Source organism: Zootoca vivipara, chromosome 10 (genome assembly GCF_963506605.1).
Source record: "Zootoca vivipara chromosome 10, rZooViv1.1, whole genome shotgun sequence".
Lineage (NCBI taxonomy): Eukaryota > Metazoa > Chordata > Lepidosauria > Squamata > Lacertidae > Zootoca > Zootoca vivipara.
The window spans coordinates 60,501,058-60,525,867 of record NC_083285.1 but is presented as its reverse complement, the minus strand read 5'-3'; the positions used below and the strand labels follow the sequence as shown (position 1 = coordinate 60,525,867).

At 42.9% G+C, this 24,810-nt stretch overlaps 1 protein-coding gene across 12 annotated transcripts in view; it reads right to left on the bottom strand.

Moving 5' to 3' along the window:
• SOX5 (SRY-box transcription factor 5) overlaps positions 1-24,810 on the bottom strand; it is a 729,285-nt gene that overhangs the window by 350,005 nt on the left and 354,470 nt on the right. Inside the window, exon 1 of one of the 12 annotated variants that reach the window (XM_060279174.1) lies at positions 255-16,964. The exons of the other annotated variants lie outside the window; for them this stretch is intronic. The gene's annotated coding sequence lies outside the window, so the exon portion shown is untranslated. Of the gene's footprint in view, positions 1-254; positions 16,965-24,810 lie in introns of those variants that run through there. 12 annotated transcript variants of the gene reach the window in all.

Sequence of the window (24,810 nt, the reverse complement as noted above, 5' to 3'; positions counted from 1 at the left end):
CGCTCACTGATGAGAGTTGTAGCCCAACAACATCCAAATGGGCACAGGTCTTTCAACCCTAAGCTTGCACAACAAGTGGTGCAGTAATGCTGGCATGCTGGTCTTGGACATGGGGAATCCAGGCTCAAATCCTTGCTCAGACGTGACATTGAATAGGTGGAATCAGGCCCACTGCTAACTCTCTCCCCCTAACTTGCGGCGTTAGGCAAGGACCATTTGGGGGAAGATCTGTAGCTTAGTGGCAGAGCACTTACTTGACATGCAAAACATCCCAGATCCAGTCCCAAGCAAGTCTGGAAAAAGACTCCAGATTGAGAAGCTGCTGCCAGTCACACGTGGGGTAGTACCATCAATCGCCTTCATTGTTAGGGAATGCAACCAGCTTCAATACAGTTATGGGTAAATGGAGGACCTGACTCGCATTTGCAACCTGGTGAAGGGAAGATCAGGACATGAAGGTATTCTTTAAACATCTGAAGGTCTGCTCCATGGAAGGGGATTAAGTCTTGTTCTCTGCTCCCTCTCCCTTACTGGACATCTTTAAGTTAAGGCTGGACCAGTATCTGTTGGGGACATCCCAAGCTCTGGTTTGCATGCATCAAGCAGGAGGTTGAGCTAGATGCCTTAAAACAGAAGCATGGAAGCTTTCTCCAGCCCTAGGGCCACATTCCATTGCAAGGAACCTTTTGAGGGCCACATGATGATGTTGGATGGGACCAGAGGCAAAAATGAATGGAGCAGTGGATGCAAGTTTTACTTTTGTGCAGAAGCTAGTTTCTACGCGCACGCACACACACACACACACACACACACATGCATCTTTCATTTGCATCCAGGCAAGCAGGATTCAGAGGTCAAGGACACCCTCCAGTCATGTAAAAATAGCCAGGGTGTGAAATAGGGCCAGTGAGAGGTGAATCTCTATAATGTCAGATTTCCTAGCTAATTCTAAATGTGTTAATTTAGTCCCTGGGAATCAGCTGCACCATGGTGTCTTTTCCATGCTTTAGACTAATAAATATCACAGATACATAACTAAGTATTTGGGTTGCTGTTTTTCAGCAACCAACATAGCAAGACAATGTTTTCCTAACACCGTCACTGACCGCAGTTATTACCTCATACACTGTTCTGGCATTGCAGCCTAAACAGTGCAAACGGCTCTCTACACAATTTACAAATGAAGTTTTGAGTCCATGGGGAGGTAGGACATGAATGTGACAGCACTTTTCCCACTTGTGATTCCCAGGAACTGGTGTTCAGAGGCATGCTGCCTTCAACAGTGAAGGAAGAACATACAATAGCCATCATGGATAACAACCACTGAGAGTCTTATCCTCTGTAAATTCAGCACACACAATATCCCTTCTTCCGCTGCTCTTTATCCATCAATATTCTGAGTATGTTAAGATGGTTTCTTATTGTATACAAGACAACAGCCCGGCTGCAGTTAGGAAAGGCATCACCAGATACCCATTTTACCTGTGATTCACAGATTCTGGAATATGCTATATATCTTCAGTTGTCCATTGGCCAACACCCGCATGCGGTATTCTAAGCCACAAGAGACATGGTCTGCGTTTTGCAACTAAAGCTGCTCTCCAAGAAAAGAAAAAGAAAAAGAAAAACCGAGTCTCACAAGTTCACACTTCCAGTCCTCCATATGTCTAGTTTGGATAACTTCTGCTTTTTTAAAAATATCACTTTTTAACAACTGCAGGGTTGCCAGTGCTCACAAGTTTAACGCAAACTTTCATCCTCCTAGGTTGGCCTCCAACAGCACAGCCCAAAACACATGCAGGTCTACCAACTCTAATCCCCGAACCCCTACCAGTTGTTAATAATAATAACAATAATAATAATAATACCTGAGAGGCGCAATCAAACCTTTTTTTAAAATGGCTGTGGGAGAAGAGATATGCAAAACTCACTTAGAAGCAAACACAAATGTGTTTCTTATGTCCTCCCTGCACTTTTAAATTATTTGCTATAGCAAGAATGGGAAACCTTTTTGGGGGACCGAGGGACACATTACCCTGGTTGAAAGCTGCCAGGGGCTGCATTCCAAGAGTGGGCAGGTCACACACACTAGTGTGGGCAACAAAATACACAATCCAAACACAGGCATACACTAAACACCCCCACATATCTGAGTTCAAATCCAAGCCAGACTCAGATGAACTCTCATGCCATCCCTACCAAAAGCCGTGTGAACCGAAGAATGAGTGGGTGTCCCCTGTTCCATTTCATTATCATTCCCTGGGTTGTTGCTGCCTCATTCTCTGCTCCATCTGCTTTAATTAGGGATAGTTCTAAAATCAAAATAAGAATTGGCAAACCCACAGATTATACCCATCCCTACCCCTGTACAGGTTACTGACGCACATTTGCACATGCACGCACTGTTTCACAGAACAACAGGGAATGTTGATGCAGTCATACGATCACATCAGAATTCCATTTTTTTGCATTGCAGTCTAATCATGTGTGTGCTGGTAACTTCAGGTGTGGCGGGAGTGGATTGGAAAAACAGTGGCAAATGGACACCAATCTGTCGACAAATCCCAGTAATGAAATAAAGGGGAGAATTGCAGACCACTAACTCATACATACATGCAGGAAAGTAGATTCTGACTGAACATCAGGAAGAACTTTCTGATAGTAAGATTTGTTCAGCAGTGGAACAGGCTCCCTCGGGAGGTTGTGGACTCTCCTTCACTGAAGGTTTTTAAGCAGAGGCTGGAAGGCCACCTGAGATTTCTGCATGGCAGGAGGTTCCAACTCTACGATTCTATGAAGTAGTTGCCATGTCCTTCCTCCCTCTCTCTCCCCTCTCACCCCACCCAGCTTTCAGAATGGCTACTCTCAAAAGCCAGCTTTTAACTGAGTTTGGACAGCACAATGCGGGCGCCTGTTTCAAGAGACTGATGCATTGAGACATTTTGTGGTATGTGTATGGCATGAGGGAGAGATGGCTGCTTGTTCCCCCTTCATCAATGGTGTTAGGCAACTAAGAATTAGCGCTGTTAATCAAATCAAATAACCCAAGGATCTTGTTAGAACCTTTAAGCCTAATAATAATAGGGAAGACAATCGGCAAGTTGTTTCGACTCTGAAACTCCCTCGCTTCACGTTTCCATGCTTCCCTTCATCCCACCCACCCCTCCCCACATTGACGCCACCAGCAGCCTTCTCAAATTTAACCTGTCCTATGCAAGCTTTGAAATCTCACTCAAACCACAGCGGCCTGGAGCCCTCTACAAAGGAAGCATATAATGTATGGAGCACATGGAGAGAAGTTTTGAAAGAAAATGGACAAGATGTTGACACTGATCAAGTGTGCCTTCCTCTCTGGAAGTTTACAAGAACATTATGGTCAAAACTGATTTCGATTGGGATTTCCTTTAAATAAAAAAAAAAGCAAGATTCCCACCTCCTCAGCTCACCCTTCCTCTTACACAGAAGCTGATCCCTATGCATTCACTTCACTGCCAGCCAGATAAGCTGTTATTTCCTGCTCGTGAAGAAAACTCTGTTCATCGTATGGATCATGAAGAATTGTTCTGCCAATAATCTGGTTAAATAATGTCAGCTCAGTTGCTATGGGGAAGCATGGGGAGGTGTGGGATTAATAAACTAACACTCTCAGGCTCGGCCCCTCCACACCCACCCAAACACCCCCATTACAATCACAGTGTATCTGGCCTCAGAACGGTCATAATTCAGGTCCCTAAATCCGATATGAGTCGGAAATGAATTTCACCCGACTTTTGTAGGAACAAGCACCATCATAAGGAGCAGCTGGAGGGAAGGGGTTAAGTTAGCTAGAGATATAGCCAGCATCCATTGATTGTCCTGGGAACGCCTAATCCTGAGGAAAAGATAATGCTTAAAGAGATGTGGTTCCCTGATCAGGGACTGAATAAGGAGGCTACTGGGTCCTTCATTTTATGTAGTCTGAGCTTTCTCAAAGGAAGAACAGGATATAAGCTAAATAAAAAGCAAATAGACCGGGGCAGTGCCCCAAGAACAACAGCATTTTTCTTCCAGCACAGCATCCAGCTCAACCTTTATTTTATGAAAAACAAGTCTCTAGTTTTCACGCTCTCTACTTAATGCACCTTGTCTCCAAAATTTCAGGTCTCCAAGACTACAGGCCCAAACAGCAGGAGATCTGCGATCGGATCTCCTGACTTAAAAAATAACAACAAAACTTTAAAGTAGCCACTGGTGGGGGGGGGAGCATGAGTGTTTAACTCTTTCTCCTACTCCATTCCCCTCCTTTAAATATCCCAGCCTCTAATTTTCAGTTTCTAATCCTTCTCCCCACCCAATTCCACTCTGCTATTCTCAGCAGAGTCAACAGCAAGGCTTAAAAAGTTTTTTTTGGGGGGGGGGGATTTATATCAGGAAAATGCCATGGGGAAAAGGATTCAATATATGTTCCATCAGTGATGCTTTTATGTTTTTCGTGAAGACCTTCTCAGAGTTTTGGATCCACTTTTGCAGGTGACAATAAAAATTAGGATATATGCCACCGTAGCCTGACGTGGCCATGTGACCTACTTTATAGCAGAGGTTCAGTCCTTTGTTTCAAGGAGTTTCTCTATTTGACGGGCTGCCCAGTCCAAGTCTGGTTGAATGATACAAAGCCTTAGAAAGGGACACCAGGAAAACTTCAATTTCCCAACCCACGATTAGCATCCAAGCAGCAGACTGAGCAGGCAAACAGCTCACCTGGTCAAAGTCTTCATCACTACTGTGAAGCATACTATTTCCTATATAGTCTTCATGTATTCATGGACATGTGCACCATCCCAGGGGTGCCAACATATTTTTTTGGGGGGGGGCAGGTAAGCCCTGCCCCACAGAATCAATCACAAGACAATGCACAAAACCCATTTGAATGGCAATACCCATCAACCCATCAACAGCCAGCCCCCTCAAATATTTTATTGGAGGGGCCAAAGGGACCTTTGCCCCTAGGAGTTGGCTCCTATACACCCACCCTGTATTAGGCTGTGTGTGTGTGTGTGTGTGTGTGTGCGCACACACACACACACAAACACACACACACACACACACACACACACACACACACACACACACACACATGGTAGACCCTATTGAAAGAATGAACATGAGTAAGTTGGGTCCATTAATTTCTGTTCTGAGTAAAGCTTAGCTGAATACCATACGAATGCTTTTATGGGTGGACTTCAACATTGCGCTGATATGATTGTTCCATCAACACAAGAATTTCTGCTTGCCTCCTGTTCTGGGGCTTCTCCCAACCCTCCCTAGAGGATTTGGGGGAGACATGAGGGTACACAAGGGAAGAGAGTGGGAAAGCCCTATGGGGCTAGTGCGAATCCTTGTGTTGGCTCCTGCTAGTGGACCAGGTTAGTTGAATCCAGCCCTAAATATTTAAGTAACAGTAATTTCTCAATTTGCATGGGTCGGTATCAGCGAGCAAATGCTAACTCAATATAAATCTGCACCCACTTTTGTACTTTTTTTATAATGATGATGATGATGCAGAAATGCCCACCCAGTTGCAACCCCGAAATCTGTATTCCACAGGCAAAGATTGAAGCAGCTCTGGGTCAAAACAATGGCAGTTTTGTGCTGGGTGTTTAAACCGTCAATCCTTTGTTTCTCCTTGTTGTGTCATTAAAGGAAGACAGGCATCCTGATTTAAAGCTGTATATTCAGCTCAAATGGAAAAGTGTTAAAATCTCAGCATGTCCTTGGTCCATTAACTTCTATCCCGATTTAACACGCTCCGCAGTGCTTGGGCAACAGACACCGCCATACAACCTATTCCTAAGCAAACAGCATTTTGTTTCCATAAACCATCTGGGGTGGTAAGGGCCACTTGCCTGGAGTAGCTTAATACACTTGGCCATTTTAAAACAGAGAACTAAGAAACTTTTCTTCAGTCCAGGGGTGTGTGTGTGTGAGACTGGTTTTGGCAGGGGGGGGGGGAGGAGGAGACCGCCATCGAAGGAGGAAGAGAATTTTGGCCGAGGTAGCTGTTTTCATTATTCAGCTGGAGAAAAGTCATTGGCTACCCAAGGTTTTATTAAAACACACGCAGACGCACACACCTTTGCCCCCCCCACAAGATACCAACAAAAGTGACCCCATTCATAAACTTGGACAGTGGTTTCTTTCATATACTTAAAGCCTCTGTCAGCCACTCAAGCCGAGCACCAAGAAAATGGTTGGAATCTAGTTTGTATAAATTGTGAGACTATGCATGCGCATTGCAAAACAGACTTCTTATATTCATAGAAGGTGCCTGAATCTTAGCCTTCAAGTACAAGCACTGAGCATTGAGCATTTGAAGCTGAACGATGAAGCTAGTCACAACTCTCCGAAAATATTCCACTACTTTTCCCCAGATGTATAATTAAGGTGGGTGGAGGGGACCAACAATCACAAATAGTGAACTGTGCCTCAAAAAAAGAGCTAGTTCACACATTACATAGTCACAAGTCCAAGTTTGCCAGAGAGCGCATGTCACAGGGAGCCACAACCAAGGCCAGCTTAATGGGAAGCCTATGTGCATTGCAGGCGTTTTTCAACCACCTACATGTCACATTTCCACAATACGGCTTCAGCTGTACACTAGAAATACTGTAGGTGCACCTGTAAGATGTGCAATGTGCAGATGAGAAATGTCCTTATTTTGTAGTTGTGTGTATTCCTTTAATGCCAATTTTACTTTAAGCATAAAAAATAATAATCTCATTCAGCCGTATCACCAACAGAAAGTGAGAATTCCAAGCCACCACCTAGGATACTACTCCTAGAGACGGAGGGTATGGTAAATGTTTTAAATCAATACAGCTGATTTCCTATGGAGGAAGCGTAGCTGTGTCCCTAATGGGCGTACTCACAGGACTGTATCCTAAAAAGATACCAGCAGTCAAATTATGTACAACTGGGAGCAGAGAGAAGCTGCCCACTTTCCACTTTCTGTTCTGCCCCATTTATTCCCTGTGTTTAGAAAGCTGCATGGGGGACCATGAGTTAGTTAAAATTATGGGTTGGATGGCTTGTGCATTTCACAAGGAACTCCTCCTCACTAAACTTTTGATTTTATATTTGATTTTCCTTAACTTCCAGAATTGGAGGTCAGTTTTTCATGTAATCCATTATGAGATACTGTCGTACCTCAGCTTCCAAATGCCTTGGAAGTTGAATGTTCCAGCTCCAGAATGATCAAAAACTGGAAGTGAGTGTTCCAGTTTTTGAATGTTCTTTTGGAAGCCGAACGTCCAATGGGGCTTCCGCAGCTTCCAATTGGCTGCAGGAAGCTCCTGCAGAATCCGCGCTCAGGAAGTCGAACGTTTCGGAAGTCAAACGGACTTCAGGAACGGATTCTGTTTGATTTCCAAGCTACAACTGTACTTCCTTTGAACATGGGTGAGACACAGCTCACAGCCCATCAGAAGTTATCAGACAATTCCACTAGCCATAGTCAACATGGCCAATAGTCCAACAATTCCAGAGGGCTACAGGTTTCCTGCCCATGGCTTAATACTAACCACTCAGCTGCCTGAGGTCCAAATGGGCTTGTCACATAGAATCATTGAGTCAGAAGGAAGCACAAGGGTCATCCAGTCCAACCTCCTACAATGCAGGAATCTTTTTGCCCAATATGGGGCTCGAACCCACAACCTTGAAATTGAGAGTCTTGAGCTCTTCCAACAAAGCTATCTTTCTTTCTCATACTCAGATCATTGGCAGCAATGGAGGTTATACGTTCACCTCCATCAAGGCAGCAGCAATGGTGTGTGGGGGGGGGGAGTATCAGAAGCTGTAAATATCCATGAACCTATCATTATTAATGATATTCCAAAGCCCCCTACTTTACATATTTAAGTAATTTAAGTATTATATTTCATCTTGCCAGAGCGAGACCTTTAGAGATTGTAATTGGACTACTGTAAGAAATCTGTAATTTGCAGTTCTTGGAAACTTAAAATGGGGGGATATGGCAAAGGGCAGTCTAGAAGATAAAAACATGGAAGGGGATGCCCGGAGATGTGATTTTCATCATCAACTGTTCAACCTTTGAACAGTTTATTCCTCAGTTTCCCTTATGTAAACATGCCTGCCTGTCCACCTCAACACCCCCCCCCCCCTTTTTAGGACCCAGACAAATAACTTGAGGCTCCAAAACATTCTGGGTTTTCTGACTGGGGAAAAATTTCTTGATAAGTAAAGTTTTCAGATTGGTAGCTTCTTTAAAGAAGAATTGGGGAAGGGGAGCAAAAGTGTTTGAGCATTCAGAAATATTTAATTAACCCAGCATTTAACAGCAGAATGCACACTTACAATATCACACATTTAGGCTAAATAATAATTAAAAGAACCTTAAATATCAGAGCCTCAACCCTAAAGTTTCTCAATAATGATAATCATTGGCACAAAAAAGGGAAAAAGAAAGCCCAATTATGCAAGTAAGAGCCATAATAAAACATATAAGAACTGAGCTATGCCCTCTTTGTTGGAAATGCCACCGTTGGCCCAAACGCATTTTAATGCTGTACAAAATTATGTAATACGCTTGCAATTACATAATGCAAAAAGCAGAAAAAGAAAGGCGTAGAAACACTTGGGGCCAAATTGGAGTCATCTCTGTAGCTATATATAAACTCCCCACCCCACCCCATTATGTGAAGAATAGAGACCCTAGCAGGATTCTGATCAAGGGCATGCGTGCAAGAGAGATCTGCATAGCCACACAAATATACACATATATGCGCAAACATGAATATATTATGTTTTCTAAGTTCACCTCAGTGCTACGACTAGGGAAAGAAAATTGTAATATTTTAAAACTTAAATAGGTGTGAAGTACCCCATATGGTCAAACAGGCTATCAACTGAGTGGGAAACAAATTAAATAAATAGTCATCGTGTTTAAAACATTTGCATCTCTCTCTCTCTGTCTTCTTGGCTATCTTTCTATTTTAATGTTGTTGTTGTTTTTTAAAAAAATAAGCCAATTGACAGGCACATTGTAAGTTCAAGAGCTGAAAAAGCCAACGCATCTAAAAAGCCAATGCAATTCTGGGCTGCATCAATAGGAGTATAGCGTCTAGCTCAAGGGAAGTAATAGTGCCACTCTGGTCAGACCTCACCTGGAGTACTGTGTCCAGTTCTGGGCACCACAGTTCAAGAAGGATACTGACAAGGAAGAACGTCCTGACAGTAAGAGCTGTTCGACAGTGGAATTTGCTGCCAAGGAGTGTGGTGGAGTCCCCTTCTGTGGAGGTCTTTAAGCAGAGGCTTGACAGGCATATGTCAAGAATGCTTTGATGGTGTTTCCTGCTTGGCAGGGGGTTGGACTGGATGGCCCTTGTGGTCTCTTCCAACTCTATGATTCTATGAATGGACAAAACCAGGACCTAGTCGAAAGCATAAAAGTGGTATTGCTCCCCCAGTCCAGCCCCAAAAGTGGGTCTGGGAGGGAGCATGTTTGTGGGAGGGAATGGAAGCCTGGCAGGAAACTGTGTCTAGCTGAGCTCCTGGACGGGCACCTGTGCTGTGTAGGAACAGCAGACACCTCAACCCCACCTCTCTGAAGACGAGCCACTTGGCCCATCTTCCTGGGATGCAGATAAGGTGGTGATCACAGTAGGGGCCCAGAAGGAATTATTGTCCTCTCCTGTGATTAACTGAGGGAGGTGGAGGTTTTTTTTCACCTACTCCATCCTGCAGTGCTAGGCAGGTGCAGTTAGCTGGGGAAGTGGGATAATTATGTTGATTGACCTCATTTGGTGACTTAGCAGGGATGTGCAAGAAAGGGAAGAAGTCGGCACAAATTGTGAGTATTTGCACCCGGGCCTCTGGGCTCCATGCAGTAGGGCATGGATCACTTTTGAGATTAACCCAGGCATAGGCAAACTCGGCCCTCCAGATGTTTTGGGGCTACAACTCCCATGACCCCTAGCTGACAGGGCCGGTGGTCAGGGATGATGGGAATTGGAGTGTGAATCAGGAAGACCTCCCTCCCCACCTGAAGAGGTGTGGCGGGTGGGAAGAGGGGGAATTAATGCCAACTTTCATTCCTGCATGGTAGGCTTACCCTACCACAACGAGGTCAGGAGCCTGATACAGGATTTGAATATTTCCCACACTTTCCCCTGTGCGGTTCATAAGTTCCTAGAGTTACAGTTAATAAAGTGGGCTTAGATAGATCCCATACGTTGGGTCTTGCCTCTTACATTCCGGCCTCCTAATGCAATTTACTCCTATCCACGGAAACAGCTAGAGTCTGGCAAAGGATCTAAGGATCAGAAAGCACTTGTTGAATTTACTGGTGGGTCAGAAATCAAGTTGGAATCTTCTGGCTGTGGACAGAAGGCTTCTCTTAAAAAAAGGAACTGGGAACTCTCTATTCTAATTGCATCCCACCCTAATTTTTTTTAAAATCACAAAGCAACTGGGAAACATTAAAAATTTTACTGACCACAAATGAAAGTAGGTAGATTTGCAAAGCACCATTACAGCCTTTCGTTCAAACATTCTGAGCCCATTCATCCCCATGCCCCTATTTTATAATCAAAGTTCTGGAGATGATTCCACCATCTAATCCACACACACCCTTGCGGAATATTCTGCACATTAACCCTTCTGGAGATTAACCTGTATTATCCACAATAAAACATGCCACAAGCAGACAGCAGAAGCCGGCAAAGACAGTTCTTGCTCTGATTCAGGTATTATTCATGCAGGGGTAAATATTATTCTTTAAGTACTAAAGTTTGGTTTTTTTTAAGTAGCCCCTCAATGCAAGTAAAATCCACCATTATTCTACTCAAGTTATAGTGGGGAAATTCTGACTGCAAGGATCACAACAGCCCTGCAGAGTAGATCAGCATTCTTATGCCCATATTGCTGGGTTAGGGGAGGTTGTCCTGAGAAAGAGTTTTCTTATTTTTTAATTTTTTATTTAATTTCTGTACTGCCCTTCACTCGAAGGGTAGATGACAATATAGAAACACAAAAATACATAATCAATGCCCATTGATTGTTGAATTAGCCAAAGTCCTGGGAGAAGAGGAATGTTTTTGCCTGGCGAGTAGTGTATAACATCTCATGCAGTGCTATCTGGAGTTTTGTATTATTATTATTATTATTATTATTATTATTATTATTATTATTATTGAGGGAGTTTAGTGGTAGAGCATCAGCTCTGCATGCAGAATGTTGCACTTCAGTCTTCAGTATCTCCAAGAAATACTGGGAATGTCCCCTGACAGAAACCCTAGAGAGCTGCTTCCAGCCAATCTAAACGGTGCTGTCCTGAGCTAGGTAGACCAATGGTCTGATTCTGTATAAGGTAGCTTCTTATGTTTCTAATTTGGTTGTAGCAGTGGTCTGACAGTGCAGAGGAAAGTCTTCTTGGGGGTAGGGGTAAGATTGCAACAGCAGACTGAACTAGAAGTGTTAATCACCCCTTTCCCTATTGACATTTCTATTACTAGCTTTGCAAAATTTGCAATTAACACTTGCATTTCCTTTTTTTTTAAGCCACCTTGTGTATATCTTGAACCTCTATGCTGTACAGTACCCACATAGTCACTTTCTGCCAAAGGCAGGTTTGGTTTCTCAGTCAAAATTACCACCCACAAAGCACACCTCAGCTCAACGGAGGTCAGACTCTTTCTTACCCAAAAATCAAGTACTCAGTTGCATGCAGAAGCCCCATGTGCCATCAACTTCCATGCAGCCGCACAAACAGCGTGTTTCTCATTCACTCCAGCAAAGCATCACCAAACCAACTCTTCAACTAAGCAGACTTCCACTCTAGCCTTGCTATGGTGACAGTCAGCTTTCATTCTGCCAGAGAGATTCAGGCACGTGGCAGGTTGCAATTATAGAAGCTGTGTATCGTGTGAATGCCTATTTTGAACTTTTGCTTTCACAGACTCCTCCCCGGACACAATTAAAAACTGTATACCTTCAGGCTGAGGCTGTTCGGGGCCTTAAAAGTCAGCAACCAACACTTTGAATTGCACTTGGAAATGTACTGGGAGCCAATGTAAGTTTTTCAGGACCAGTGTTATATGGCCCTTTGAAATTTGCACTTCTCCGAATTTTGCAGTGCAGTTCTCCAGCTGAGCAATGAGTACAAAAAATGCATATATTAAAGTGTGCATGAAAATGCACATATTGGTGAAAATATTATAGACACACTTTATAAGATGTAATGCCCACAGTGAGGCTTAATTTCAGGAAAGAGGGCATAGGGCTGCTACCTTTAACATCTACAATTGCCTTAATTTTTATTTAGCCTTTGAAGGTTCAAATACATGCCTCGGTCCGGTATACCTGAAGGAGCGTCTCCACCCCCATCGTTCTGCCCGGACACTGAGGTCCAGCTCCGAGGGCCTTCTGGCGGTTCCCTCACTACGAGAAGCCAAGTTACAGGGAACCAGGCAGAGGGCCTTCTCGGTAGTGGCACCTACCCTGTGGAAGGCCTTCCCACTAGAGGTCAAAGAGAACAACAATTACCAGACCTTTAGAAGGCATCTCAAGGCAGCCCTGTTTAGGGAAGCTTTTAATGTTTGATGGATTTCTGTATTTTAATGTTTGATGGATTTCTGTATTTTAGAATTTCTGTTTTGTTGGAAGCCGCCCAGAGTGGCTGGGGGAACCCGGCCAGATGGGCGGGGTATAAATAATAAATTATTATTATTATTATTACAAGTAGCATTATCTTAGAAAACTCAACCGTCTGTTTCCTTCCTTTAAACCTGCCCTGAAAGGAGTACTGGTAATTTCGAGTGGGAAATCAGAATGCGTGTTGGAGGAGTGGGAGATTGCTTAACCCTACTCCAGGCCATCATACAACTTTCAAAATTAACAAATAGTTTGCATAATATGCAAACTAAGCTGAGAAAGTTTAGCAGAACCCATACCTAGTTGTAGGTGTAGGCAAAAAGGTGGGTTTGTTGTTGTTTTTTGCAGTTGGAACAAAGAATTGTGCAGAATCAGCCAGGAGTCTTCCCTGACCCTACCTGGAAATCTGCTTGGGGGTGCCAGGGATTGAATTTGCAACCTTTCGCATGCAAAGCATGTCCTCTACCAATGAACCATAGCCCTTCCCCAGTACTGTCATGCTGTGAACTGGGCTGTGGTGGTGTCCTCATATTGCCAAGCAGCTCGCATGGAGGATGCTATTACAGCCTTCTTGCCCAAAACCTGAGCCTGAACACCTCCTCAAAGTACCATAATAGTTTCTAGAACAGATGTGGTACAATCTTAAGATTAAGGCTGTTGATGTGTTTAATTCAGTATGTTGTTTTTATTTTCTTCTTAAATCGCTGCCTTGGGAAGAGTTGGGGGATAGAAATGCACACTTGGTAGATCTCCGCTCAGGAAACCCTAGCAAAGAATAGTTTTATTTCACTTTTCCTGTTGTTTCAGTCTAAGGAGCTAACCCACATACAAGAGGCAGAGGGGAGATATGAAATCTCTCTCAGAGAGAGAAAGGGCAGGGTGGAGGCAGGGTTGTTAGTCAACTAGACAAAGGTGCAGTTTCAGATGAGGATGAGGAAATTCCTTGATCCCAAAATATGATAGTCATTCATTTTTTATTATTATCATTTTTGAATGATAGTCATTCAAAGCTCAGGCATACCACCAAACATTCATACTATGTTTCTGAGCACAATTCAAAGTGTTGCTGCTGACCTTTAAAGCCATAAACAGCTTCTACCCTGTATACCTGAAAGAGCATCTCCACCCACATTGTTCAGCTGGGATGTACACTGGGATGCAGCTCCAACCAAGGGTCTTCTGGTGGTTACAGGGAACCAGGCAGAGGGCCTTCTTGGTAGTGGTGCCTGCCCTGTGGAACTCCCTCCCATCAGATGTCAAGGAAATAAACAACTACAGTGGTACCTTTACTTACGAATTTAATGCGTTCCGAACACACATTTGTAAGTCGAAAAAAATTGTAAGTCAAATCCCATAGGAATGCATTGGGAGAAAAAATTCGTAAGTCGAAGCAACCCTATCTAAAAATTCGTAAGTAGAAAAAATCCTGTCTAAACCGCATCCAAGATGGCGGGTGGAGCTCCATTCGTAAGTAGAAACATTCGTAAGTAGAGTTATTCGTAAGTAGAGGTACCACTGTATCTGACTTTTAGAAGACATCCAAATGCAGCTCTGTATAGGGAGGTCTTTAATATTTACTGTGGCTTTGTAATTTATTAGAAGCCACCCAGAGTGGCTGGGGAAGCCCAGTCAGATGAGCAGCATAACAACAACAACAATTCTTCTTTGACATTGAGCATCAATCCAGATTACCCAACATTTTTCGTGCCACTTCGAAGCTATAGCTCAGTGCTTGTGCAGATATTTTGTATGTAGAAGGTCCCAGATTTGGTCCCCCAACATCCTCAGTTTAAAGAAGAGTAGGTAATGAGAGAGATCTCTGCCAGAGACTCAGGAGAGATGCTGTTAGTCAGAGTAGACCATACTGGGCTACAGAGACAAATAGTCTGACATTGGGGTGCTTGAGGAAATCAATCTTGGGGATTCTGATATGTCCGCAGCTCTCAGACTACTGGGCTGATTGGAACCCAGCTATCCTTTGGAGGAAGGACTTTGGGGGTGCTGCAGTGGTACCTGGTGCCCATTGAAACCGGTAGGGTGGAAGGCAGGGAGACCAACAGCAGGTGAAGCCAAAAAATATGACCGACAAAGCCAACTAATTCTACGTTTGTCCCCTCCCTGCTCAGTTCTACAAAGGGGTGTCATTGAGGCTTAGGGAGGAGGAAGCTAACAGGTAGGACCATCCCATGGACTGCCCCCCCCCATTTATATATTATTAAATTATTATTATTTTTTAAAAATCACATATTCACTTCAATACATAATAATTTTTTCTTTTCTTTTATCGACTTCACAACTCATTTTCCACGGTGGGTTTTTAAAATTATTATCCCCCTCTCCGCTGCACCTTATCTTCTCTCTGATAACAACAGTACAATATGATAATCTTTCATTCCTTCTGTTGCTTGTAGTTCAAATCCTGCTCGCGAATTTATCATACTACAATATTTCTTTAAATAATCCAAAAAATCCACAGGCCCTGGGTTTTAAGTGGGAAAGTAGGTAGGGAGCTGGCTGAGAGCAGGCTGAGTTTGGTGGATTAGTGCCCCATTCATCCAAATGGAGCTGCCTCCACTGGGGCTTTGATTTCACATGCAGAAGGTTCTGAGTTCAATCCCCAGCAAATCTGGTAAAGCTGGAGGGACTCCTGGCCGAAACCTTGGAGAGTCCCTGCCAGTCAGCGCAGGCAGTACTGAGCTAATTGGACCATTGTATAAGGCAGCTTCTTTCGTCCCCATTCCAAAAGATTTTGTACTTCTCTGATTGAAACTTATCCCTGCATAATTCCTGCATTGCAGGGGCTTGGACTTGACGATCCTTGGGGTCCCTTTCCAGCTCTGCAATTTTATGATTCAGTGAAACTCTGGCTATCTTTGATGTCTCAGAGTAGAAAGGATGAAATTATTGTGAAACAGTTAAATAAGCAATGCACTTCAGCTTAACACTATTAGGGATTGACATGGAAACACGCAACCCATTTATTGCACACCGTATCGCCGGCATGAAGTTAGCAACTTTCTGAAAGCAGCTCTTCTACTTGCCACTGGCAATTAGCCCCAATTTGCCAGTAGCCACATTATCGTTGCTCTATGGGGCGCGAGACCCTTTTTGCTGCTCACAACAGCAGGACGGTACACAGCCTCTTTATCTTTTCCCTATCGACCAAGAAATTGACATTTGCAACCACACTAGGTGCTAGATTGGTTACCGGTACAAAAGAACAATATGGCATATTCTGCTTTACAAGTGGAAATTTAACACTTTGCCGAGGATACAAAATGTTCAACAAGTATATTTAGGCGGAGGGAAGGCTGGGGGAAATTTGGTCTGGTTAACGTTTTAACGCGAACCTGCCTAATTTGTTGTTTAGTCGTTTAGTCGTGTCCGACTCTTCGTGACCCCATTAGCACTACTTAATATAAAATATGAAACACAGCTGTCCTTCACAATTCCCCCCCCCCCCTTGGAATATTGTGATGCCGTTCTCCAAAAAATAAAATAAAATGGATGTGTTTGAGGAAAGTGCATGTAAAAAATGCATATACTAGTTAAATAGAATAAAATGCATTATATTGGGGAAAATATAAACACAAAAAATGTGTTTATTAGGACTAAAAACATGCACGAAAATGGTGGCGAATTTTCCTGAGTTCTTTAAATTTAAAAAAACTGCAGACTGATTAGGGTAAACTGAGTTGAAGATTGGGGCACGGGGATGAGAAACTGAGAGGAAACAAAAATGACAGAGTTGTCTCTACCTAAGCAGAGATAATGATCCTGGAGCCTAGAAAATCCTATTAAAGCCAAGTTATGTCAAACTGCTTGGACAAAATCCCATTGAAATCAACAGCTTGAAATTGTCATCAGCTTACATCTTACAGTAAGATTATCTTGCTTTTTTTCTTATCTTGCACTATTAATGTGCAAAATGGTTTGCAATAAGAGCATAAGAGCGCTGCTGGATCAGGCCCCGGGTCAATTTAGTCCAGCATTTCTGTTGCCAGAGGTGGCTAGCCAGATCTTCTGCAATGCCCACAGAGCATGAGGCCAGCAGGCGTTCCCTGTCATTTTAACCTAGAATCTGATAGTCAGAGATACCGTTAAGCAGTCATGGCGGGGGGGGGGGAGAGAGAAGGACCCTTATTCATAGATATTTATATATCATCCATGAATTTTGTCTGGTCCCCTTTTAAAGCAATCTAAGCTAATGGTCATCACCGAGACTGATGAAAACATTCTGCAAGTATCTTCCTTATTTCCTACATGAAATGTTCTGATTTGCATCTCTTGGAGTTTCACATTCTAGTAGCCCCCCCCCCCCCCGTTCTCCAAATGCTGAGAAGCAGTTATTGACAGCTTAAACTTAGAGTACACATTTAAATATATATATTTAAAGCAAACACACATCTAAATATGTCTGAGTGAAAATGCACATGCAGAGATGTTTTAAGAGGATTTTTTATATACGCAACAAACAAACCAAACAACAACCCACAGATTAATATGGAAACAAGAACATAATTATGGGATGCAAAAAGATGTGAAACTGAAATGGATTGGAAATATCCTGATTCACTCACCCATCCTTAGCAATGTGCCTTCTTCACTTGAGAATGAGATAGGGCATTTTGGTCAAAGGCCAATGAATGAGTCTTTGGACTTGAACCAATCTCCCCACTCTAAGTCAAACATTCTGCTCACTATACTAAAATGGTACTGAAGTACACCCACTCATTAGAACTGTGGATCAGGCTGTCATCTAAATGCACACAGAAGCTTTATTATCCCAGACAAATGAAATAGCCCCTGAGCTATTATTATCATTATTAGTAATATTTATTAAAATTGCATACCACCTTATACCCATATATCTCAGGATGGTTCACAACATAAAATCACAATATAAAAAATAGAAAATGAAACCGAAACAACAACAACAACAACAACAACAACAACAACAACAACCCAACAATCCCCCCCCCCTAAGTGTCCTGAGAAACATCATCAAGGCCTCTTTAGTGCTACATCCTGTTTTCCATAGCGGCCAATGAGATGTATATGAGAAGCCCAGAAGCAAGACATGAATTATGGTCCTACTCAATATGAGGCAAGCATCATTCTGTTAAGGACTTTGCAAGATTTCAGAATTAGAAGATTTCTATCAAAGAAAGGGTGGATCGTTTGGTACGTTCGCAGCAAGGTTAATAGAAGGGATGTAATATAGATCCTCAACAAAACTTAAATGTAAAGCAATGTAGCATTTCACGACACCACAAAGAGTGAAAAAACATTTTTTTAAAAAAAACCACAAGGACACCAACGACACATTGATGTATCTCGTGAAATTTAATATAAAGTACCCCTTTAACAGAAGAATGGTGGTTGTATAAAGATTTGATACTTGTGGTGGAGGGGGGGGGAACAGGATTAAAAAAAAAGCAAGGAGTATTTCGTCAAGTTTGTTAAAATTATCAAGAATATTAACACCTGTCATCTTTAGTTCTGTGAAAATGAACCTGATCCTCTGAAAGAAGAATTTCACCAAATGGCTCGGACAAAATGATGAGCAGAACACATGGGTGTTGAGAGCCAAACTAAGACTACAACATTTGTGGAAATATGCTACTATTGTTCTGGCGAAAGGACTATTACCTCTAGACATCCTGTGCATGAAGTTGCTTCATGGCATATAACCAGTGTGCAATATGGCTGGAATTGGGGAATGATTCGACAGCGCTGTATTCTAAATACTTTTTTTTGGCCACTGCAGAGACAGGTGCCCTGCTCCACATCTCGGTGTACTGGGTCGCAACATTCCCCCCCCCCCAAATGGGATTTCGTAAATCCGAGGTAGCACTTTAAGGTATGTGTGCCAGTATAATTGAGGAAATCCTGGGTCCAAGGCTGTCGCTTAATCCCTTCACCTTCCTCTTAAGAAACGCCGTCCTTTAAGCAAAACATATCCTAAGATACAGCATTTATTGTGACTGGAACGGCAGGGATAGTGCCTGTCAGACGACGGAAATCAGAAAGTTTCCCAGTTACAAAAGAGCGGTCCTGGAACAACGTGGAATGTAGAAGGGGGAAAAAGAAGCAAAAAGCTGATATAACATTTATTTGTATTTGAGATGTCAGTGGAGACCTTTAACAAACTACCTCCAAGAGCAATGCAGACCTTTGCTACACAGTTTATCCCAAGTGAAAAACAAATCTAGATATATTTCTGAACATGGTTTAAACGGAGATTATTAATGTGACTCGTACGGATGTGATTTGCTAGCACCCAGGGAATGATCCAGCCAAGTCTCATTGATTTCAACTTGAGGGAAGAGGGATTTTTTTAAAAGAGAGAATGTGCTTAATTCCCCCACTGAAATCAATTGGGCTTTGAAATGTTTCGTTCCGGCTGCATTCTGCCCCTAATATCAGGCATCACAAGTGTTTTATAAAATATATTTTCCATGATATTTTTGGAGCCGGCCTTTGGTACGTAATAATTTGTGAGGGTAATGCCAGAACACATTTTTTAAAATAGAATGGGGTTGAAGCAAACAAGATGGTCTTCTTCCATGCAGTTTTTGCACAGGCGGCCTGCTTCTGTGGCCCTGCCAGCACAGACCACTCTGTGCACCACTGCAGCTACACAGATCTGTCGGACTGGGATGGTAGCAATTTCTCCCCCTTGAGCAGGTGCAATGCCGATTTCCAAGGTGTAAAATTACCAGCCCCTGCTAACGCGGCAATGCCTTGCATGTTTATAATTATTATACCCACTCCAATAAATGAGTTAACAAGAACGGTGGCCAAAGGACATGGTATCCAGAAATGTCAAGCACACTAGAAAAACAAACAAACAGACAAAAACTGTCAACAAGTTTCACGACCAAATCCCAACAGATTAAGCTCTGATGTTTGTGGCAGTTGTGGGAGCTGGGTTCACTTCTTCACGTCTTAATCCTCTGCTCCTCCCGCCCCTCACCCACTGGAGAAACACACTCCCATATAATTTCTCGTCTTTAACACCACGATTCCTCACTTTATGGACTTTCAGCAAGTCCTTTGCAAAAGAAAAACTCGGCCGTTGACATCTAGGGAACTGGGTCTTCCCTCCTGCCGGCTCCTCTGTGAGCAAGTCTATTGTGCAATAAAGATACGCTGGTTTGGGCAAAACTTTTCAGCTGCAAAAGCTTATCCACCTACCAAAGGTCAGGAGTAAGAGGGCTGCCGAGGAGAGATGGCTATTCTCAGGAACGGAAGGTACGGTATCTGCTCACAAATAACCCCCTAGTGGTTGTCTTGGATTAGACAGTGCACGATATCCAGAGCAGAAGGGAGCCAGACAAAATGGATTTTGGAAAAGGCAGTTTCGAAGGAGGGATAATACTACTACTACTACCACTAATAATAATAATAATAGTGAGAGAGAGCTAAAAATTGAATTCAGCCCTGAACTGTTCTCCTGCCTTTAGGAAGCAAATATCTCACTCAAATCACCCAGAAGGGCTGATATCCAGTATCAGGCATTATATTTAAAATATCAAGCAGAAGTTCACAAAAACAAAAACCACACCATTCAGTCTATTCCTTTGCTGCAGCTTGGTCCGCAACCCACTTTATTTGGAGTGTTAGCAAAGGAGCTAATTTAGCCCATGTTAATTAAAGAGCACATTTGCAGACAGAAGGAAAGGGGGGGGGGGGAGGATGAGTTTAACCAAGCTCCTCATCCCAATAATTGCTCCAAGCTGATTTCATTTACCATCACCCTAAGATTATTATTATTTAAATACATGCCAATTCATCCCTATTCTGAATGTCGGAAATACAGAAGCATTTCCAAAATCGTATAAAACACTTTTAATGTGTTTCGAGTATGTTTTCCTTCCCACGAGATTCTGCTTTCCCCCCTAAACAAAATTGTTGGCAAGAGCAGAGAAACAGTGCAAAGTATTTGAGAAGATTCTCCTAAAATTATCGCGTTATCAAAACGCACAGTGTGTCAAGTGCTACCTGTATTTTGGAGTAGGGATTCCTCCTGAGTTTGTGTGTGTCAGTAACACTGACACTACTTAACTAAATGGTAGGTGAAGATATTTGCTTTGCAATAAGATTTAAAACAACTAATGTGATAAATTGCCCAAAGTGATATTGTTCTGTCATTTGTTCACTTTATCATCTGTTTGAGAAACACACACACACACACACACACACACACACACACACACACACACACACTTGCCAGCTAAATAAATGCAGCCTGATCCAAAGCAAAATATAGATTTCCGAAGGAGCCAAGAGAAACTTATTCAACCCCTATCAAAAAGCACCATGGCTAAAACAACAAGACAGGTTGTCACATTTTTTAATAAGGCTCCGACACAGATATTGCTGCTAGTTGGAAGCTCTCTAAGACGCTGTAAATACCTCATGCATTCATTATGCTTAATGTCTCTGGACAAGAGGGAAAAGAATAAACAAGGTTTTTTGGGGGGGGGGGGCTCTTCAAGGTAGCAGGCGCATGGACACGCGTGCACACACACACACACACACACTGTCCTCACAAGCAAACATTTTAAAGTAGCATGGCTTGATTGCAGGACAGCAGGAGGGGGCAGCTGACTGGCCACCCACCCCTCTCCCTGTCACTTCTCAAATTAACCCCTCAAGTGCCAATGGCAAACCAGCCAGCCCGAAACCCGGCCAACTTAAATCCTGCTTTTGGCTCGAGCCAGAGGCTCAGGGCTCCTTCCATGGAATTAGTCACTTCTCCGCTCCCTCAGAAAATAGCCTCCAGCCCTGCCTCACCATTCTAGCAGAGAAGAGAGGTACGAATCTATTGAAATGTTCGTTGAAATCTACAGGCTACAAACTAAAGACAGCAGCAGCAGCAGGAGCAACAACAACAACCCTGAGATAAGTTATAGCCAGCATGTTTCCTAGAGATCTAAAGAAAAAAAGAAAAGGAGAAACCACCCAAGTGTGCAAAATCACTTCGAAAATAAGTGCCAAACGAACACACTGAAAACACATTATTCCTTCTGCTTTCATGCAGAGAGACGTCAGCGGGCCAGATTTTGTTTGGACAAAATGGATGTTTGTGGTTATTCCCAGGCCATGGGTACAAATCAATGCAGCAGGGAAATACAAGGAGAGGTGGGAACATGGAGATGAAATGACACCATGTGCCAAGTACCAGTACCACCACACAGTTTGGCTTCTGAAGGGGAGCAAGGCGGGGGGCGGGGGGTGGCCTGTAGTACACTCACTCTGGAAGGGCATTGTGGAATACCATTCTGACCCATCCCAGTAACGGAAGGCTGTCAGTTTTTCCACTTTCGGGGGGGGGGGGGGACAAGAGGCAAGCATGGGGCAGTGCATCTCTTCTGGGAAACTTTAGCTAAGACAAAAACTGCCATATAGGCAGGGAAAGGATTTGTCATTTAGTGGCACTGAAGGGACACTAAAACAAATTCAGCAAGGGACAAAGATGACAAGAAAAACACAATTCACAAATATCATCATCTTCTTCTTCTTTTGCGATCTTACTGCCCCACAGACTACTTAAAAAAAAAAACTCCTTGAACTTTCCTTGTCAGCTGCTGATTTAGGTTCCCCCCCCCCGTAATTATTGTTTTTTCAGAGCAAGTGAGCCAATAAATATTTTACATGAAGAATCCCTTCCGTTCCTCCCTCCCCTGCTCTTTATCAAGAGTACAACCCATCCTTCACTTTGAAGCCTCGTGTGTCCATGTGCCCATCTCTGTCTTCCGATGCCTATTCTTTGGGTCTACAGAGAAATCATGACAACATGTGCCAGTTACTTTAGGTTTGAAAAAAAAAAAGCATCCCACACACCACGAAGGTTGTCAAGCAGCCCCTTTTGTTTTTCACTGACAAGGTTTTTATGAAGACGTTCAGCATTTATGCCAGGCGTTTCTGAGCTCTTAATTGTTCTTGTAAAATTTCACAGCAGCCTCCCTAATGCTGAAGTTACAGGTCCCTCTCATCAATTGCTTGAGTAAGCCAGAACTTCACCTTGGCTTGCCTTTCTGTATCTAACTTAGGCTGTGTCTCTATTTTGAAAAAAACAACAAGAAAATTAAATATTGGTGGTGTTTTTTAATTGTTATTATTTAATGCACATCCTAGAATGAAAGTGGGCGGTCACATAGTACCTCATCAAAACCCACCACTCCATAATTCCAGAGAAACAGAAAGCTTGTTCTAGCTGGAACCTCTCAGTACCTTTTGCACTCGACATTTCAGCTGTCTGGAGTGCCTTTCAAGTTTTGGTAGAACCCCTTCTCAATTTAAAAAAACAACATTAACAACAAAAGGGATGAACAATCTCTCTGTGTGCATGCTAAACCTGTCCTGAGTTTGGATCAACAAACAGCTAATTCACCAATGAGGATTAATACGGTCCCAGATTCATCCCAGTCTTTCTTGAGGATGCAGAAGACACTTTTATTTCTAGGCTTCTGTGTTACCAAAGTTAAGGGCAAGGGAAGGGGGAGGAAACAAGCAAAGCAAAAGAGAAACTGGATCAACTCCCCTTTCCATGAGGGACAACTGCTTCCCCACAAGATGTAAAGTGAAGTTATGGAAGTTTCAGAATAAATCAATGTGATAGAAAGGCAGTGAGGGGAAAGGGGGGGCGAATACCTCTTCCTGATAAAAATTTGGCGACTGAGAAACTGGACTACCACCCAAAATGCCTGGATCATATAATCAATGTCTCCTTGTAGCCCACCCCACGGCCTGTGCAGAACGGTCCTTGTAAGCATTAATAACAATGTAGTTCGGGTCTGACAGGTGAGAATACTGATTTCAGCAAAATGCACAAACAACATTAGGCTCCGAGAGGGCCGGGGGGGGGGGGGTTGGAGGATGGACAGATTGCAAGAACATCCTCTATCTACGCAACTCGAGTTTTCATGTGAATTGTGCATGTTGTGTTGTGAATAACTTCCACAACCTGTACAGATCTCCATGTGTGTGTAACTACAGTCAAACACAGAGAATGTAAACAAAGGGTAATGATTAACAGAGATATTGGTTTGTATTACCAGCTAAAACCACAGATGGAAAATGGTAAATAAAAAGAATTGTATGGCAAGGTTTCATTCTCGTCGTCCCGTCCCCCCCTTTAACCATTTCTGTTTATATACCTTGGTAGCTACATGTCTGTTAAGGCTAAATAATGGATTATTTAACCGGTTCCTTCTCCCGCCTTCAAACAAACAAACAAAAATGAGAGTAAAACTCTGAACACGCACCTCATCAGAGAGATGAAAAGGAAAGAGGGCGATCAACTCAAAAGTTGAGTTTCAAAATGAAAATGAAAGCGAGCTCTTTAAAGCAGGACATAGGAAGAGCGAACACACCGTTTATATTCCTGCCTTCTGCACCTATTCAGCTCATATGAAAAGTTACACAGAGATAGCAAAACAAAACAAAAACACTTTATATATTTGTAAGCATGTTGCTATGGACATGCCATGCAGAATAGCTTCAAATCTCTTGAGTTCTTCCCCTCCCCGAAAAAAAAGAAATCAGTTTTTGCCAAGTTAACCTAGGATTTTTACTAAGATAAACAGTTAAGTTCTCGCAGGTATGTCCGTATCACAATATTATGAAATGGGGGAGGGGGGGAAATGTCAGCGATTTTAAACAAAGGAGAGAAATTAATTGGATCAAATAAAACCTTGGAAGGCATTCAGAAGTGCCAGCCCAAAGTGTTTTCTGTCAAGGGTTAGAGTTACAAAATACAGTAGGAGTTTTCAGAACAACCACCACCCCCTTACTGATTTCAGTGGCTTTATACTGGTATATAAAGCTATATAGGTGCACACACATTGGTGTACACAGATATGCATACGTGTATCTGTACACATACAGCCCTAGCTAGTTTGTTCCCTGACAATCTAGTATTCTTTGCACTCTATACTTTCAACTTCTCTGCCCTCTTGAGATGTTTGACAGATATTTTCCTCCCTGTGCCTTTTACTATCAAATTCAGCAATCTGAAAGCTGAACAGCTTGGCTTACCATATTTTTTTACCAGCTGGTCTATCACCTAGCTTGCATTACATAGTCAGATGCAACCAAATGTTTATGCAGAATGTAGCTTTCATGAACCATGGGGAGGGGAAGCTGGGAAACGTG